The sequence below is a fragment of the Cricetulus griseus genome, chromosome 2, assembly GCF_003668045.3.
Source record: "Cricetulus griseus strain 17A/GY chromosome 2, alternate assembly CriGri-PICRH-1.0, whole genome shotgun sequence".
Taxonomy (NCBI): Eukaryota; Metazoa; Chordata; class Mammalia; order Rodentia; family Cricetidae; genus Cricetulus; species Cricetulus griseus.
The window spans coordinates 441,960,613-441,973,501 of NC_048595.1; the positions used below are offsets into that span (position 1 = coordinate 441,960,613).

General features: G+C 47.7%; 3 long non-coding RNA genes across 4 annotated transcripts in view; 1 reads left to right on the plus strand and 2 right to left on the minus strand.

The window, feature by feature from the left end:
- Window positions 1-2,274: 2,274 nt before the first annotated feature.
- Window positions 2,275-7,900, minus strand: LOC118237754. Its single transcript, XR_004768060.1, has 3 exons — window positions 7,805-7,900; window positions 7,155-7,269; window positions 2,275-2,430 (listed from the first exon to the last, which is right to left on the minus strand). It is a non-coding gene; the product is annotated as an uncharacterized LOC118237754 (long non-coding RNA).
- Window positions 7,901-8,999: 1,099 nt separating this feature from the next.
- LOC103159135 overlaps window positions 9,000-12,889 on the minus strand; it is a 70,251-nt gene continuing 66,361 nt past the window's right edge. For both annotated transcript variants that reach the window (XR_004768736.1, XR_004768734.1), the window contains exon 5: window positions 9,000-9,097. This is a non-coding gene — a long non-coding RNA (uncharacterized LOC103159135). The remainder of the gene's footprint in view (window positions 9,098-12,889) is intronic.
- Window positions 10,937-12,889, plus strand: part of LOC118238430 — a 12,296-nt gene continuing 10,343 nt past the window's right edge. The window contains exon 1 of the long non-coding RNA XR_004768739.1: window positions 10,937-11,190. This is a non-coding gene — a long non-coding RNA (uncharacterized LOC118238430). The remainder of the gene's footprint in view (window positions 11,191-12,889) is intronic.

Here is a 12,889-nt window from a genome sequence, read left to right on the forward strand (position 1 = left end):
AGCAAGGCAGGAGAAAGGATAGGTGTGGATGGCAGGCAGAGAGAATAAATAGAAGGAGCAATAGAGAGGAAGAAAGAAGATCTAGGAGTGAGAGAAGGATGAGGACTGCAAGGGCCAGCCACCCAATCACTCGGCCAGACACAGAATAAGAAATAAAGAAAGATACGCAGAAACAGAGAAAGGTAAAAGCCCAGAGGCAATATGGGGTAATTTAAGAAAAGCTGGCTAGAAACAAGCCAAGCTAAGGCCAAAAGTAAACTTCCAAGAAACCAAGCCCGCTCTGCTATTTGGGTTGCACTCTGTCATGCTCCTGAAGTGCGGGAATCTGAGATGGACATTTCAGGTGACCTCTTTCCCTCTCTTTCCCCAGGGTGAACCAGGACCTCTGGAGTTTAGAAGCTTTCAGGCTAATGGAGGAGGAATAACAGGACCAGAGACAGATGCTGTCAGGCACACGCTGCTCTGGTTCCTCGGGGTGGGATAGGTAGATTCTCAGTTAAGTTTAGGCTCCCCAGAGCAGACCCCAGAATGATGATTTTGTTTCGTAGATTCTGTGCTGATGCCCAACTACCCCCAGGTCCACACCACAGACAGACCAAGCTACTGGGGGACAAGAGGTGATGCTGGGGCTCGGAGGATAGATCCCAGCATCTAGAGGAAATGGTTCTTGAAGGCAGAACTGCCCCAAAAGTAAGTGCTGTGGGAGCTACAATGGCTCAGGCTGCTGCACACTTTTCCAAAGACTTTTGTCAGCCAGCATCTCTCTGAGGGCCATAGCTTGGGGTGGGTTTTGCCTCACCTTCCCTGAGCACTGCCCTCTCTCTGCTCTTTGGTCTGTCTACTTTTAGTCCTGCGTGTTCCAACCACAAGGTAGGACTTTTGTTATTGTTTTTAACTGAGAATGGGTCTCACTATTGTAGCCTTGGCTTGCTATGTAGACAAGGCTGACCCTAAACTCAGAGATTTACCTGCCTCTGCCTCTCCTGAGTGCTGAGATTTAACGTGTGCACCACCATAAATGATGAGATTAAAGGTGTGTATTATCATAAATGATGAGATTAAAGGTGTGTACCACCAGCGCCAGTAAAAAAGAAGACTTTTGAAGGGCTACACTGAGAGAATAGGATTTTAGTCCACACTGAAAAATATCTACAGGAAGGAAAAGAATAGAATCCAAAAGCAGCTGCCAGAGTATAAAAAAACCAACTAGGCAGACTTATAAACCAGCTGGAGATGCAGGGACAGGCTTCCATAGACAGATTCAGGAGTACACAAGCATCAGGCTAAACGCTTACCTGCCGTTTCCGCCCCCTATCCCTTTCTTTCTCTCTCTCTCCTTTTCTGGATGGGCTTGCTCCTTGTGAGGTCCCTAGAGTTTAAGCTGGAGAAAGATGGGACCCAGCCCCCACCCCATTTTTTCCACAGACAGATGACACAAGTTGAGCACACACAAAACCAAGTCTGCAATTAGCTGTCCCCTAGGGCCTCACGCCACACTCCTGGGAACAAAGTTTCTACATCCTCCCTTCTGACCCTCAGACTACACTGGGAACTTCTGAGGACCTTAAATTGCAGCTTCCCCAAGCTGCCCTGCTTTGTGCTGAAGGGAAAACAGGGAGGGACCACCTCAAAGCCCAGTTCAGTATAATAAATGGCAAGCCTAAAGCAGGGCAGATCTGTGGCACAGCCAGTGAGCTGGCTCCACAGAGCTTGGCACTGTCTGTGCATCTGTTCTAAATCAGGGATCGAGCATCCCCAACCCGTGATCACTGAGTCGCTGTCCCCCAAGGCAGTCAGAGACAGCAAGTAGACACATGAACATCGCTGAGTTCCCCAAATATTTACACAAACAAATGACAGTGGAATTTGGCCTGTGGATAATAGTTTATGGACCCCTGTTCTAATTTGTGAAACAAGAATCAAAAAGGTGTCTAGCATGAAGGAATGTTGAGAAAAGTTAAAACACCCCAGGGCTCAGTAGAAAAACTGGCAGATGGAAGTGTGATCTTAACAGGGTGTGTTGGAAAGCTGTGCCAACTGCTCCAGATGGGTTCTAGGCTGATGTCGCTGCAGAACCTGGGTGCTCCCTTTGTCTACCTGGGCCAAAGCATTTTTAGAATGAGATGATGGCCCGAATGAGTGTTGGGTCACTCAAGTCAGATTCATTTAAAGAGTCCCCAAACACCTTATTATATCCATCTATCCACGCATATGGTTATATTAGGGGTGAAGGGGAAGGGAGGAAAGCCCATAGGCCCTGGTAATTGTACCTGCACTCTGTCTGGATTTTCTGTCTGTTCTCATCTTTCCAACTGAATATGCATTGTCTTCTCATCCCATCGACATCTTTCTTCACTGGGTAGATCTGTCTGATGTGCAAGCCCAACAGGGTTCCATGTCACCTTGATGTCTCTTCCCGCAAGCAATCACCTGACAAAAAGAAGCATTCAACTCCAAGTTCCATCCTACTGGGGTTCTAGCTGCTATGGTGGGAGCAGGTTGTATTTCCACCAATCAGGAAACAGAACATCAGAATCTACTGAACATGGCTAGTCTACATGGCTCCATGCCAGTCCTCAGCAACCTACTTCTGCCAGCTACACCACACCTCTCTAGGGTTCTATGACTTCCTCAAACACCGCCACCAGCTGGGAACCTTCACTTTCAAACCATAGCAGGGGTTCTCAACTGCTACACCAGTGGTTCTCAACCTCCCTGATGCTGGGACCTTTTAATACAGTTCCTCATGTTGTGGTGACCCCCAACCATAAAATTACTTTGGTTGCTACTTCATAGCTAATTTTGCTACTGTTTTAATCATGATATAAATATCTGATACACCACCCCCATTGGGGAGCGACCCACAGTGGTTGAAGAGAACCACTGCTCTTCAACCTTCTACAGTCTTCTTTGATTCGACAGTCCCCAGAAGGAGGGTGTGTGCCATCACCCAAGCTGGCTGTCCTTGCTGAGAACTGGAGTGAAGACAAAAGGAGACTGCATGTGTTGTTTTCCCCAATTTTGTAAATCATGTTTTTAGTTTTCTACTGCTGTGTGCCAATCACTGTTAAACCAAGTGACTTGAAGCAATAAACATCTTTGCCTACAGTGTCTGTGTATAGGGAAATCCTGAGACACTTAGCCAGAAGGCTCTGGCCTGAGTCTGAAGGCAAGATATTGGCATCTGAAGACTTGAATGGATTGCTTCTACCCCAGGGCTCTTGGCAGGCAGTGCCATTCATTGTGGCTGCTTACTGGGGACCCCAGCTCCTTGGCGTTGGATTATTTCATCCAGCTGCCTAAGCCACTTTATGCTGTCGGCTGGATTCCTCCAGAGAGGACTAAAGAAAAAGTAAGGAGCACGGTGATGCCTTGGGTTGCATGTCCTTAGGGAGCCAAATGTCTCACCTCTGCTAAATTCTATTCAGGGGTAGGAAGAGTCACAAAGCCCAGCCCACATTCAGGAGGAGGGAGATGAAGCCAGTTCTTGAAGGAACTGTGTCCAAGAATCAGTGGGCCTGTTTTAAGACCACCAGTCACCCATGCCCTGGCTTTGCAAGCAGCATACTGATGCATGCAGCTGCATAGGGGAAGAATCCACTGTGCCCTCTTACTCTCACAATCACAAATGCCACTTTCTCCCCCAAGCTCCAGTTTCAGCAGTAGAGAATGACAAGGAACTGGGTGTTATAACATACATCTCAGCACTTGGCAATGGGACAGGAGGATTAAGAGTTCAAGGTCAGCTTCTGATACATAGTGAACTTGTCTAGAAAAGAAACAACACAAAGGGCTGTGAGCAGCAGCAGCAGCAGCAGCAGCAGCAGCAGGGGAAACTGGGAGAGGAGGAGAAACAGAAAAAGAGAAAGAAGGAAGGGAGACGGAAGATAAGTGAGAGGAAGGAGGGGGGGAAGGAACAAGAGGAGAAGGGGGAGGGGAAGAGGGCGGAGATGAGGATGAGCAGGAGGAGGAGGGAGAAGGAATGGAAAGGGTTGGAGTGAGGCTACAGTACAGCACTAGCACCAAAGGGGCGAATCTGCAGGTGCAACCAATCTTGATTGCAAGTGGGTGGAGCAATTGCATCCAGGGCAGAGGTGCTGCGTCCTCACCAGACATGTGCAGATGCTGGTCTTGGTGTTTTCTAAGGAATCCAGTGTAGCAATGCCTTACATGTGTTAGGTATTAGGAGTTGTCTGCAGATGGTCTGATGTGCACAAGAGGATGTGTTTTGGTTATATATGGACGGGGTTTCTTGGGGACCCTGGAACCAACCTCCCTGGATGCACAGGAATTGATGTACATTATCTAAGGCTTCTACCAAGGCCTCTTCATGGACATGTGATGGGCTTTGGGGGTTTGACTGAATCTCCAATCACCGGGTTTCCTCACTGTCATGAACCTCCTAGTCGTTTGGTGCTAGGAGAGGCTGACAGCATGGCTGTAGAGCATCCGAATACCCTTTGTCCTTGTCAGCACATCAAGGAGCTAGCAGCTTCTGCTATTCTCCATGCAGCCTTCACTCCCTCCGCATTCTGTCCTCTGCAGGACCCAAGGGAGGTGAGCCATAGTGAATGCAGGGACTTGGGCCTCTCTCTGGGAGGTCTTCCCATATGGACACTTCATCTATCGTCACTTTGGAGTCTCCTAACTGAAGGGTCACCAACAATTGTCCAAGGGGCATTATGGGTTGGCAGAGGATATGCCCAAATATTCAGAACCCTAATTTTCAAATACATCAAAGCTTCCTGCAGACACACATTCCTTGTGCCATTATTAAAGCCAGAAAGACGTTTCCATTGCTTCACATTCTTGCTGAAACAAATCACTGCCTGATGCAGTAAGAGGGCCTGCCTGGCACAGCCCTGTTTACAGAGTCGCAGAAGGAGGTGGGGCAGGGAGCAGAAAGCCCATGCACACTATACTGAGAGCATCCTGTGGCTGTGAGCTGCAGGCGAGTGGGAGCAATTAACATTCTTCTCTGAGCAGAAGGCAATCCTGCGGTTGGTACCCCTTGGCGCCTGGCCGCCGTGAGTCAGGATCCCCCAAGTGTCTGCAGCCTATTTCCTGGTGACTGTGCCCTGCACCATCCGAGTCTGTGAATCTGGTGGCTGACCTCTACCACCTGGAAATGGCGTGGACATGGCATTAGTGGTCCATGCTGGGTCCTCTGTGATTTCTAAACTTGGATGCCTGCCCAGAGTCCTCTGCATGCCGCCTAGCCATGATTTCCTGAACACCTCCTGGGTCCTGAGTTTCACAGAATGAAATTGACATGAAAGCAGGAACCTGAGACCCTTGAGAAGCTCCTTAAAGAGCTGGTAAAAATTATCTCAGCTCAAAGAAAGGTGAAGGGGGGACAGGGAGAAGGGTCAAGCTAAATACATTGAGAGTGAGGGGTGAGGTCTCTTTCCAAGTTTACTATTAGTGATAACTCAATACTGCCTGAGAGGTCCCCCCAAATACTTAAAGCTTCAGCATCAATCACGTTTCTATAACACAATGAAAGGACTTGCTTCCTGTCGAAGGGAGAGCTTCCTCTGGAACACCACAGAGAAAGACCCCAGATTCTGGTCCCTCAAAGGCTCCAAAAAAAAGACAGCCACATTCCTAATGAGGGAAACCCTATACCCATGTTCTTCAGATGGGTCTCTAGGCCTGACCTGACCTCCAAACTAGAAATTAGCAAAGCCTAGAACCCTGTCAAGTCCTGGTCCAAGTAGGGTCTGAGCCCCAGTCTTGTCCAGTCATGTTCACTAGGAAAGGCAGGATGGGCTGTGTGACCATTCTTGTTACATTGACTATGTTAACAGTATTATTGGAAGTTAACATGACCTGTCTAAGGGGAGCCAAGAAGCTGGCTAAACTTTATTTCTATATGTGTATGAGGAGCTGTCTTAGGGAGAGATTGACCCTGGAAATCAATGGACTGAAAAGAATGTCTGTCCTTACCAGTGTGAGATGGCTCCACCCAATCCCGTGTGGGACAGAATCTCAAGAAGGGTGTGGGGGCTAGTGTCAAATGTCAACCTAGAATCATCTAGAAAACAGGCCTCTGGGCATGTGTGTGGGGAATTATCTTGATTGTATTAACTGGGGTGGGAAGACCCACCCACTGAGGGTGGCACCATTCCTTAGTTGGCCCTTAGACTGCACAAAGGGAAAGGGAGCGAGCAGCAGCATGCGCCCATTACTCCTGCTGATGCAACGTGACCAGCTACTTCAAACATGGCTCCCACCATGGTAGACTCAACCCTTGAACTGTGGGTAAGGATATACTCTTCCACCTGGAGTTGCCTTTGACATGATAATCCATCATAGCAACAGGAAAGGGAACTGAGACAGAGGATGAGTGTCCCATGCATCCATCTGCTCTTGGACATCTGAGCTCTGGCTGTGACCTTTGGACTCCCCAGACTGACCCCACGAGTCATCCACATCTCAGGCTTTCAGACTCAGACTGAATAAACGACCCCAGTCGTTTATCTGGGTGAACTGCTTGCTGAAAGCAAATCATGGGGCGCTTCCCGGCCTAGTCAATTCCTGCACAGAATCCCCTTGGGTACGGATGCATTTCCTTTGGCTCTATTCCACAGAAACCGTGGCTGACTCGGACAGACGGACAGACGTTTGATGTCACTCCCTTCAGCAGCTCCATCCCTTGTTAGCCTCTTCCTTTCTCTCCTGTGCACATCACAGATTGCTCAAGCTGACCAGATTCTGAGTAAGACAGGAAACATTTAGGGTAATGCCTGGATCCTCTGACTAGCAAGGATTCCCCCTTCAACAACTGAATGACTGACCCTACCCCTTTGGTCTCCCACAGACTTTTATGGTTCCCTTGTGTAGCCTGGCTCTGTGTCCTCCATCTTGCTTGGCCAGATCCAAACATTGAGAGAGAATCCAAAGATTCTCAGGTCTTGTCCACAAATCATGACAATAAACCTTCCCATGGTCAGCTCCAAGGTCTCTGTGGGGTCTTGCAACATACAGTGATAGCAGCCACCACCCGTGACCCTTTTGTTGTGTATCACGTATCACACCCCAGCTTGCACTATGATTTTTATGTGCCCCCTCCTTTCAACTTCCCAACAGCCTTTGAGATAGCTGTTTGGCTTGTTTCTGCTTACCAAGGAATGCTACACATTGGTACTTACTGGTCACCTCTTCTCCACCCTGGCTGTTGGCCACAAACACTTGTCGTGTTCTCTTACTTTACTCCCGTGGAAGCCCCATGAGACTTGGCCACTTCACAGCTAGGAACACTGGGCACTTGGAAAAGGCCAAAGACCACCATAAGCATGAGAACTGAAGAATCCACCCCAGGCAATGCTCTTCAGAGCACCTCTGTAGCCACCCAAGTTCCTCGTGGGGTTCTCTCTCTGAACGGTTCTGTTCTAATGAGCTCTCTGAGGTGGCCCTACTACCCTTCATGAAGGGTTCCCCCTGTGTAGGACATCAAGTCAGCTCTCCTGGCTGTACTTGTAGGGCAGTGACCCCAGCCCGCTTCCCCCAGGTGGACCAGTGTTGAGGTGTAGACTTCAGTAGAAGACTCCTCCCACTTTGTGAGGAGGGGGTTGGCTGACAGCTGACACAGAAAACTCTGAACAATGAGTGCATTTGAAATGGAGATTAAGCTCAATCCACAGGAGGGGTGGTGGGAGGGGTGTCAGAGTGGCACTAGGGACATCTGACATAATCACAACCTTATGTTGTTCGAGAAAGGGAATAGTTTCCCCCTTTTACCCAAGGACCCTGGAAACTTCTTCAGCGAATCAACTTCAAACCCTGATTAAGTTAAACTCACTGTGTCAGAGGCAGAAGGAGTGAAAACCTGCCTTCCAGCATCGTGTGGCTCCCAGCATTCCTGGCCATTAACCATATTATATTGACAAGAGATACTGTGTGTAGAAAAAGAAAATTTCAGAGTCTCTTGAGTGAAACTAAATCCCCTAAAGATCATGGTACTCATTCTTCGTACGGCTTTCTAGGTGCACTTGAAACCTAAGCTCACACAGACCGAATCGTTGAAAGAACAATCCACTAGGAAGGAAGATGCATCATTTACGGGCATTTGGTCTTCATTTTAACTACTGAGTTTAACAATGCTGAAGCAGCTCTCTGCCCACCTTCTGCACAAGGACTCGTTTCCAGCATCATTTTCAACACTCACTAATAAGAGCTGTAATCCGTGTCTCATAAAATCCCCCCTGCTCGTGCAGTTGGACTTTGAAATGAACAACAACTGCATTGACTTCAGCCTCCAGTCCTGCTTCATGCACTTCCAGCCTCCCAAGCACGTCTTTGCCGACTGGCATCGGATAATGGGCACCCAGAGTGTTCAGGAAATGGCTCCATTTTTTTTTTTACCTCATTATTCTGATTAGTGTGGAATGGTACCACTCCGACTTCATTTTACAACCAGCACCAAGGAAACACTGGTTCTCTCTGGAGGCTCTTTCTCCTTCCAAATTGTAGCCTCTGCATGAATGACTCCTCCTCAGGACAGAAAACTATCGCTGAAGAAGACAAAGACAGTCCTAGTGAGTGACTGCACCTAGCCTCCAAACAAAATGCTTAACAATGACATCACCATCCAAAGGTCCTTGGGAAACCAAGAATCATGACCTGGGATTGCCAGAATAAGCTTTTAAACCTCGAGGGTGAAAGGCGACTCGCTCTTGCTTTCTGAGGGGTCTGAGGGAACCTGAGCAGGCCTCTCATCTGTGGGCACAAGCATTCAGTGGGCTTTCAAAGGACCCTTCCCCCTCCCAGGAAGGCCCAAACCCTGGTAGAGGCTTTTATTTCCATGACTTAGATGATTTACCAGGTGCCAGCTGCTTTTCCTAAATGAGGCCCAGCTGGAAACACACCCCCATAGTTCCTGAGGTGCCTGTGTCTCTTGTTCTGTCTGCCCCGCCCCCCGAAAGCAAGATTCTGCTCCCCAAAGCAGAATTCTTTCTGTTTCTCAGACACAGCCTGAAATCTGAGGTGCCCCTCACCTGCCACTTTCAGTTGTCTCTGTGTGCCTTCTCATGACGTACCGCCTTCATTGGGGATTTTCAGCTCTGTTGGCTCACTGAACACTGCTGCCATATCCCTGGGATAAAGAATGAGGTTCTGTACACGAGCCCCATACAGGTTTGGGCAGGAGAGCTATGACCCAGCACTATCAAAACCACCATGGCAAAGGAGAGCAGACCTTCCTCTGCTGTGGTGGATAGGATGGGAAAGGCTCCCTGGCAGAGCAAAGCTTACCACACTCTAACTCGCCTGACTTGCAGATAACGGCAATCTTATTTGTGAAAATGGTATATGCAGACAGTTAGATGTTTCCCCTTAATTAATGGCTTGAAGTCTGAAGACAGGCGGTATATTCTTCTGTAGTAAGCAGTACAGGGACCTATATTTTAGCCATAAATGTCATGTTACTGGACACTCCACTACTACCCAAGTCATTAAGAGCTAATGCCTAGATTACCACTGTCATGACAGCATGACTTTCTTCCTTTGCCTCTGTGTAGGGTTTTGCACTTCATCAGGCATGCCCAGTAAACATTAACTCTAGAGAGCCTGGACATGATGCTTATATGCTGGAGGAGAACATGAATCCAGGTACATTGCCTGGACACTACCTTAGGTGATTATCTGATGCTGAGGTCTTTTCTAAGTTCATGGCTTGTTCAGTCATTGCCAGAGCTGACAGAGACCATTCACAGCTATAGTAGACAAGCAGATAGATCATTGTCTTGATTGCTAAGCAGTAGGTCATCCTTTCTGAAGTTCATTAAAAGTAGAGTCCTGTCCAAGACAGACTAGAGTCCATACCTGTGTGTCACACACACTCTATCCCTCAGACTATATAGGGCCTTGGACAGCCACGTTGGTGTCTGTGTCCAAGAGCTATGTCTATGTGTATGTTTGTGCACGTGACTACATATGTACATGGGCATTGTGTGTGTGGAGGTCAGTGGCCAACCTCAAGTGCCATTCCTCAGCAGCCCTCTACATTGTTATTTTAAGACAGGGTCTCATGGTGAATTCTTGACCGTCCCAGAAATTTCTGTGTAGACTAGGCTACCCCCAAACTCACAGCGATCTGCTTGTCTCTGCCTCCAGAATGCTTGAATTAAAGGCATGTGCCACCATGCCTGACTATGTCCAGCTTTTCATGTGAGCACTGGAGAGCCAATGTCAGGTCTTCATGCTTGTGTAGCAAGCATATTTCTGACTCAGCCATCTCCCCAGCCCCACCATGCTAGATCTTGGTGTCACTTGGTTCTGGATAATGTTTTATGCCTTTGAAGCTCTCCTCGAGTCCAGTCAAGTACCAGCAGTGACCCCCCCCCAAGTCTTCCCAGCTTCCAGAAGAAGACCTCAGGGGATTTTGATGCAATCTTTAAAGTCTGGTTAAATATCCGAGAACTTTGAACCCCAGTCTCTAATAATTAATGTCTAAAGCATGACCCAAGTGCCAGAGGCTGATGTATATTTTTCAGTCTCTGTTCCCTGAAGAGTGAAAAAACAATACTTTACAACTGTCCAGGGCTGCTCTTTTCTCCAGGCTGGGTGCTTCGAGTCCTTCGCTCATTCAACAAAGCAAAACACAGTTGCCCCATTTGTCTTGTTTTCTAAACATTTGTCCATTTTGTTAGCCTCCCTCTGAACCAACTTTTTCCCAGTGACCTTCATTTTGGAGGCCAGAACAGGACATGGTTTATGATAACCAAATTGCTGCCAAATATCATTAAGATGGTCATTATGCTAACACATGATGGTGCTTTAGACTTCTTCCCAGAGCACAATTCCACCCCTGACTCTGGCTTCTCTACTGCTTGGTCTTTTCCACACATGTGAGTGTATGACTTGTTCATCCCTGAACCCTGTTTCCTACTCTCGTGAGTCATACTATGTCAAAATCTCCATTGCGTTGCTTCCTGTTTAGGGTAGAGAGACCATAGAACTTTTTGGAAAATCCATTTCCTTTTTCTTGTGCAATATCTTTCTCTACTTCTCCAGGCAGTGTAGGTACAGAGATGCTGCAGTGTGAGCTGGGAAAAGCCAAAAGTGATATGCCAGAGGGTGTGGGGAAACTCTTCAAAGCTGGTGTCAGCTCTGGAAAGGAGCGTAGGGAAGGCTGACTGTGTCACGGGTTGATGCATGATTCACCTTTCCTAGGATACTTCCGGTCAGGTCAGTAGCTTCCCAGTAATTCTGTGTAAGCGGGTGTCTCTATGATGCATGCGGGGTGAGGTCAGCAATATAGTTCTTTCTTGAATTGTCTTTCAGCCTCCTAGCATGTTGAGCTAGCAATTTAAACATTCTATGTCTTAGACAGTGAGGGAAGAAAGGCTTCTTATAGTTCATGATTGGCCATGTCATGCTTTGACATGACTGTTTATTCATTCATGCATTCACTCATACCCTCACTCATTCATTCATCCCTCCCACACACTTTCAGAGTGCTCCTACTGTGTGTGGCACAGAGGCCAGGGGAGGACTTTGGTGCCCTGCTCTGTCATTTTCTATCTTATTCCCCTCAGACAGGGTGTCTCATTGAACCTGGAGCTCGGCTAGCAGCAGCAAGCCTCAGGCCTCCACCCCCACAATGTTGGTGTTACAGGCACAAGTGCAGCCATGCCTGACTTTCCACAGGCATCTTGGCAATCTGAGCTCAGATCCTCATGTTTGCATAGCAACACTGTCTCCCACTAAGCTATCTCCCCAGGCATTACCTGATTTTTTTAAATGACCCCTCCTATTGCAAACAAAACATGCCACAAAATAAAAACCCTTTCCTATTTAATCTGGAGCCAGATTTCTGTGCAAAATGACACTTTAAAATTAGTTACTGTGACTATTACATAAAGCTTTGAATGCGGATCAAGTAATTGAAACTGTAGTAGTGTGTGAACATAATTGAGGTGAGGGATTAAGGAAATGTTGGGGCCATCTAGAGGCATACTCCAGCGCCCTCATTCTCCATGACTATTGAATCCAGACAGGGTAGGTAGAGGTTGTTGTTGATGGAGGCCTCTGTTGTCACACCCTTGGTTTATAATAAAAGACCATGGCCAATGATGGCGGGTCAGTGTGGGTCAGTACACTTCAAGCAATTTCTTCTGGATCAACATCTTGAAGTCACAGGCTTGACTCTTGAAGTCATACTGAGAGCCTTGGGCACGGAGTGCAGTTGTTAAGAAGGGGTGTGTGGACACAGTTGTAAAGAAGGGGTGTGTGGACACAGTTGGTAAGCATTTCTTTTTCTTTTCAATTTCCTCAAAATAAGAACCCGGGAATGAAAAAGAAAACATCCTAGCAGCCATGCATCCTGAGACCAGTCAAGGAGCAAAAGATCCTTCCACCTCCCATTCATGGGGGGTGCCTTGTTGTTGGCACTTGGCAGCTGTCGGGAGATCACAGTGTAATGGGATCCAAGGCTGGGGGCATTGCTAGGGAACAGGTGCAAACGCAGCACATGCTTGTTGCATTTTGCAAGGGATGCATAATCCCGTGTGGTGGCTAGATGGTCTGCAAGATGAAATTACTAGGGAGATCTGGGAAATAAATTCCTCAGTCTATTCCCTGTCTCTCATTCTCTCTTCTCTTCTTGGTATTTTTCTCTTTTCTCCTCTTCCCACTTTTCCCCACTCCTTCTCCACATCCATCCATTCATCACGTAGTTCAGAAAATAACCCCGCTATACTTCCAAGTATGTGGAGAACTTTATAAATTCTCTGGATAGCAGGAGAAGAACATGGAAGGATGCTAACAGTGGCGCTCTCTCTCTCTCTCTCTCTCTCTCTCTCTCTCTCTCTCTCTGTGTGTGTGTGTGTGTGTGTGAGTGTGTGTGTATGTGTGTGAGAGTGTGTGTGTGTGTGTGTGTGTGTGT